The sequence below is a fragment of the Hipposideros armiger genome, unplaced genomic scaffold, assembly GCF_001890085.2.
Source record: "Hipposideros armiger isolate ML-2016 unplaced genomic scaffold, ASM189008v1 scaffold_291, whole genome shotgun sequence".
Taxonomy (NCBI): domain Eukaryota; kingdom Metazoa; phylum Chordata; class Mammalia; order Chiroptera; family Hipposideridae; genus Hipposideros; species Hipposideros armiger.
Window position 1 is genome coordinate 2,031,784 of NW_017731641.1, and position 6,589 is coordinate 2,038,372.

At 47.4% G+C, this 6,589-nt stretch overlaps 1 long non-coding RNA gene across 1 annotated transcript in view; it reads right to left on the minus strand.

The window, feature by feature from the left end:
* LOC109391397 (uncharacterized) overlaps positions 1–6,589 on the minus strand; it is a 205,340-nt gene that overhangs the window by 18,672 nt on the left and 180,079 nt on the right. The window contains exon 3 of the long non-coding RNA XR_002125799.1: positions 5,807–5,913. This is a non-coding gene — a long non-coding RNA (uncharacterized LOC109391397). The remainder of the gene's footprint in view (positions 1–5,806; positions 5,914–6,589) is intronic.

Here is a 6,589-nt window from a genome sequence, read left to right on the forward strand (position 1 = left end):
AAAAAAAAAATTACAACTAAACTACAAAACAACTATCATTGAAGTCTAGCTGAACAGGAGTCCTATCACTAAGGACACGTGGAAGAAGCCATGACAAGACTGGTAGGAGGGGCAGAGACACGGAAAAGGCTGGTCCCACACCCGCGTGCGGCCATTAAATGTCTGGGCTGTGGAGTTCCCTCCTGAGGAGCAAAGGGTCCAGCCCCACACCAGGCTCCCCAGCCCAGGGTTTCAGTGCCGGGGATAGAGAAATCCATAACTTCTCATTGTAAAAATCAGCGGAGATTGTGGCTGAGTGAGACGAAGCATTGCTGGAGTCCCAGGCACTCCTCTTAAAGGGCCCTCACATGGGCTTGCCTACTGACTCACTCGCTCTTATCTTCAGTGCTGGGGCAGCAGCTCAAAAAGTGCCAGAGACATATGAGGAGAAACGGAATTGTCTGGCTGCAGGGCAAGGGCTGGAGGGGCAGCTTTCTCCCAGACAGAAGTGCTGGCAGAAGCTATTGTTCCACTGTTGAGCCCTCCCACCACCCAGCCTGCATGCACAGGCAGGCATTATATCTGAGTCTCCATTAACCTGGCTAACACTGTTTGCCCCACTCTGGTGACACCTGCCTGACCCAACATGTGGGCCCACACAAGCTGCTTCCAGTGGCTTTTCCATACAGATGACCTCATGCTGTGGACTTTCCTAAAAACTTTCAAAAGTTCACAGACCCCAAACAAGCAGTATCTGGCCTCAGTGTGCCCCGTACCTCTTGCTAAGCAGCCTCAAGCTTGGCCCTGGTGGCAGCTGGCCTCAATTTGCAGCTTAGCCTCTCTCAGGCACCTCCAAGCCCAGCACACGTGGCAACCATCTGCAAATTACTTTGTAGATCATACCAAGTGGCTCCAAGCAAGACACATGCAGGAGCTGACCTTGGCCTGCACCAGTGCCCCGCTCAAGAATCCCCAGAGCCCACATGCCTGTGACCAGCTTCAGATCACACCAGAGCACCACTCAACCACCTCCACAAATTACATGCCCAAAGGGCAGACTGGACAGGCACCAAAGCCCTGCTCTGTAGGGTCAGCCCCTAAAGAACAGCTCCTCCACTGTAGTCACAGCTAAACCTCATAACCAATCAGCCTGAGAGTCAATCCTTCGAGTTGATGTGCCAACAGCAATCAAGGCTCAACTTCAACTAGAGGGCATGTACAACCCACACAAAGGACACACCTGGTGCACCTAGCTTAAGTGACCAGGGAGACTGCACCACTGGGCCCCACAGGACACCTACTACATGAGGCTATTGTACCAAGACTGGGAGACATAGTGGCTTTACCTAATAAAAACAAGGAGGCAGCCAAAGTGAGGAGACAAAGAAGTATGTCCCAAATGAAAGAACAGAACAAAGTGCCAGAAAAAGAACTAAACAACATGGAGACAAGTAATCTACCAGATGCAGAGTTCAAAACTTTGGTTATATGGATGCTTAATGATCTTAGTGAGAACTTCAACAAAGAGAGGAAACAAAAATGGAGATAGAAACCTAAAAAAGAGCCAGTCAGAAATGAAGAATACAATTACTAAGATGAAGATTACATTAGCGGGAATCAACAGTAGATTAGATGAAGCAGCGGACTGAATCAGCAATTTGGAAGGTAAGGTAGCAGAAAACATCCAATCAAAACAGCAAAAAAAAAAAAAAAGAAAGAAAGAAAAAAGAATTTAAAAAAATGAGGATAGTTTAAGGAGCCTCTGGAACAACATCAAGTGTACCAACATTTGCATCATAGGGGAACCAGAAGGAGAAGAGAGAAAACAAGGAATTGAAAACCTATTTGAAGAAATAATGACAGAGAACTTCCCTAACCAGGCAAAGGAAATAGACCTACAAGCCCAGGAAGTACAGAGAGTCTCAAACAAAATAAACCCAAAGAATCCCACACCAAGACACATCATAATTAAAATGCCAAAGTTTAAAGACAAAGAGAGAATCTTAAAAGCAGCAAGAGAAAAGCAGTTAGGTACCTACAAGGGAGTTCCCACAAGACTCAGCTGATTTCTCAACATCAGCTTTGCAGGCCAGATGGGAATGGCAGGAAATATTCAAAGTAATGAAAAGCAAGGACCTACGACCAAGATTATTCTATCCAGCAGAGCTATCTTTTAGAATTGAAGGAGAGATAAAGAGCTTCCCAGACAAGAAAAAGCAAAGGAGTTCATCACCACCAAACCAGTACTACAAGAATTATTAAAGGGATTCCTTAAGAGGAAAAAAAAGATAAAAAATATGAATAATAAAATGGTAATAACTACATATCTATTAACGATTACATTAAATGTAATGGATTAAGTGCTCCAATCAAAAGACATAGGGTGGGGCCGGCCGAGTGGCGCGATGGTTAAGAACTCGCTTGGGACGCCAGAGGGCCCCGGGTTCAGATCCCACATATGAGGGCCAGTGACACTGCCCTCTACAGCTAAGATGCTGATAAACAGCTCAACCTGGAGCTGGGCTGCCGTGAGTCGCCGGCGACGGCTTAGGCTGCAGCCCCTGTGGCAGTGGGTTGCCATGGGCTGCTGTGTGTGGCCAGCAGCCAGCGTGAGCGGCCAGCAGCTGCCGTGAGCAGCCGTCCAGAAGCCGGTGACTGCTCTGCCTCGCCCGGGAAGAGCGCAATGATGGTGCCAACTTGGGCCAGTGAAGCAACGTCCTCCACAACTAGACTGAAGAACAAAACGACAGCAACTTGTCTGTTCCCCTTCCCCCAATTCCCCAGCGCTGTTCCCATCCCCCCAATTCCCCAATAAAAATCTTAAAAAAAAAAAGGGTGGCTGAATTGATAAGAAAACAAGACCTTTACATATGACACCTACAAGAGATTCACTTGAGATCAAAAGACACACATAGACCGAAAGGAAAGGGATGGAAAAAGGTATTTCATGAAAATGGATGTCAAAAACAAAAACAAAAACTGGAGTAGCAATACTTATACCAGACAAAATAGACTTTAAAACAAAGGCTATAACAAGAGACAAAGAAGGACCCAGTAATTCTACTTCTGGGTATTTATATGAAGAAACCCAAAACACTAATTTGGAAAGACATATACATCCATATGTTCATTGCAGCATTATTTACAATAGCCAAGATATGGAAGAAACATAAGTGGCCATCAGTAGAAGAATAGATAAAGAAGTGACGCATACACACACACACACACACACCAGGGGTGCCAAAACATTTTAAGAAAGAAAAAAACTATTAAAATTGTAATACTCAATATATACCAATAACAAAAGATGAATATAAGTTACATTTGACTTCTGCAGTCACAAGAAGTGCTCAAAGTGGTTACCATCAGCGTAATTTTAATATAGTTTTTTTCCTTTCTTAAAATGTGTACACATTATTTTGGCACCCCCTGTATGTATTAACTGATTGATAAGAGGAGAAGTGTCTCTCCCAAACTGGGATACAACTAATCCCATTCCCTTCCTAAACCCTGTGCATGGAATCAGCCCCTCTACCCAGTCCCTGAACATCCAGATGCAATGGCTGGCTCTTTGGAACTCTGATTTATACTGGCCAAAACGGGACTCTGAAAATCCCCCCTTGGTGGGTATCAGCAGTTGAGGCTCCCTTTCTCACATCTCTGAGCATTGACATTGCTCCCTGAGGACACTGAGCCCTGCTGTGCCAGGGCTTAGAAAAAGATGGGCTAGGACGGAGCATCAGTACAGGGTGGAGGAGAAAAGCTGCAGTCCCTAATTCTGGTTGCTAGGTGCTCGGCTCTATACCTGTCCCCCACCAACCTCAAGGACACTCATATTGCTCTTGCTACCCCTCAAATACTGCCCCTGACTTCCCCCATGTCTCTCTAGGTACCTCTGCCTGTATGGAGCCTCTGACTTCAGGGGAGGTGAGCAGGCCCAGGAGAGTCTGTATGTCAGTTAGGGTTTGTCGTTGACACGTGGAGATCATTAACAAGGCTTATTTTTAAATTGCAATTGCAAAATGTAAATGCTCCCCAAACTGATGTATAATTGCTACCCCCTCCACCCCAGCCCTTCCCCTCTGGTGCCAGCTTTGCAAGGAGAGAATTAGAAAATAAAAAGGGGGTGGATTATGTAAGCAAAAACGATTTTAAAAAAAGAGAGTGACAGAGCTAAGAATTTAAGTGAGACAGCTGGCAGCTTCTCTGATTGCCACACTTCCAGCATTAGCTGCAAAAATTGTCCCTGCCGATTGCACCCATCCAAGCAAGAGTGTCAACTGTATTTAGTCCCCAGAACAGACCAAGCTGGCACTCCCTTGGCAAGAGAGTTCAATGGTCTGCATGTGTGTGCATGTGTGTGTGTGTGTGAGTGTGTGTGTGTGTGTGTGTGTGTGTTGTGGGAAGAAGGTGGGGGAAGGTCAGGGATGATATTGGAGGTGGCCTCTGTCTCATCCATGGAAACCTTTCATTCTACACAAAGACAGAACTGACAGCAGGAGTTAGCACTCTGTCGACTCATTCCCATCCTTCTCCATATTCTATCACGTAGGGAGGTGCAGGGGGCACCTGCATGCCCTTGGGCACTGTCTGGCCTGTTTGGACTCCAGCATCCCCCCATCTTCTTCAAGCCTCCACCACAGCCATTGTCTGCAGTGAACTCCCTTCAACATCACTGTGCACACAGGCTCCAAAGGTTGTTGAAAAGTTTGTCAACCTGTTTCCGCAGTGGGCATTGCCCAATCTACAGTACTGAAGCCTTGGCCCCTCTGTGCATGCACTTGTCTCTGGCTCTCAGCTCTCGGAGCTACAGCATGGTCCCCACCCCTAATATACCGAGAACACAGAGCTCCCCAAACAACAAGGGGCACAGGGAGAGGACAGCCATTGCTGGACAGTTCTGCCACTCTCGGACAGGTGGTCCTCTCAAATATCCGTGGCTTCACTAACTACCTGCTTGAGAGCCAGGCCCACGAACATTTACCTTTCTGGTCAACTGTCTCCCTCTCCCTCTCCCTCTCTCCAGGGGAACCAGCTCTTGTGAGGAACCTGGCAAAGATTACTACCCCCGCAATGAAGGCTGATGAACTATAAAGTCACGGTGGCCCTTAGGCATCAGGGACACTTACAAAATCCTGGGCAGTGTCCTTTGAAGTTGGACCCTAACAGATCCAGCCCTTACGGCATACTGGAAAGAAAAAAGGGTTGTTTTGGATAGCTGGATTTCTAAATCCCTCCCTAGGCTGATACCTGCGTCTTGGAGATCATGAAGTTACTTAAGGGGATTTTAAAAACCTTATCTGATAAGAGGATTAAATGAGATTCTCTATTCAAAATGCTTTCCACATTCTAAAGAATGATTTCTCAGAGTTCATCAGAAACACCTGGGATGCAGCTTCCTCCATGATCATCACTCCTGGGTCTTCACCTGGACTCATGAATCAGGATCTCTGGTGTGAGGTCGAGGCACTGCTTTTTTAAACAAACACCCCTAAGGGATTCTCAGGTGCTAATGCTTGCTCCAGAGGGCTGCACAAATGTTATCCTCATCATGGATGTGAGCAGCAGCCCATCCATCTGTATCCACAGCAATTTACTGTTCACAGAATGCGTAGAAGAAAGGAGAGGTGTATGTAGAGAAGGCCAAGCCCTTGTCCTGTCCTCTGGGAGGAAAGACATGAAAAAACAATACAGTGTTGTACTTTCCAGGGCTGTACATGCCAAGTGTCAGCTAACGTGCTGGGCTGGTTCGCAAGCCTTTCAGAAGAAAAGATAATCTGCCTGGAGAGTTTAACTATGTGTTAAAGGACGGAGAAGCATTTCTTACTGTTCGGTGATCCTGGTGGCCTCGTGGATGGCCCTCAGGAGACTCACTCCCCTCGTCTCACTTCCAGCTGGACCAGAAATTCTTCCTGTCAGCTAGAGCCAACGCACCTGTGAGAAAAGGCAGTGCAGCTCTCAGAAGGGAAGGCTGGGAGGCACAGAGACATCGGTGAACAAGGGGACGCCTGCTCTGTGTACCGCCCGCCTCTTCCCCAGGCTGGCTGGACAGAAGACATTCCATTTGCTCTACAGACCTTGCTACCATTGTCACCATTCATGTCTCTCTCCTCAGTGTGGCTGCGGGGCCCACCCAGACATTTTAGAGCCCATGCCCTTGTCACAGTGGAAAGTGCCCTGTGGTCGCCTGTCTGGTTTCCTGACACAAGGCGTACATGTGGACCCCAGGGGTGGGCAAGTCTCCTGAGTGATTTCTGGGCCCTTGTTTTAAACTGTGGGGTACATAGAGGGAGGGGTAAAAGGTACAGCCTTTTCAGGTACTTAGACGGGTTTCAGAGGTCTGGAGTCTGGGGGCCTGGGGAGACACTGATGGGGTAAAGGGGAGGGGCCCTGCAGGCAGCAGGGAGGGACAGTCAGGAGGGCAATGCAGGCAAAGCAGAAATGAACAGTGACGGACAGCCTATGGCCTCAAGGTGGCTTCGGCTACACAACTTACCTATTTTTATTTTTATTATTATTATTTTTTTAGTTTTTATTTTTAAAGATTTTATTGGGGGGGGGCCGGCCAAGTGGCACATTGGTTAAGAGCTGGCTTGGGACGCCAGAGGGC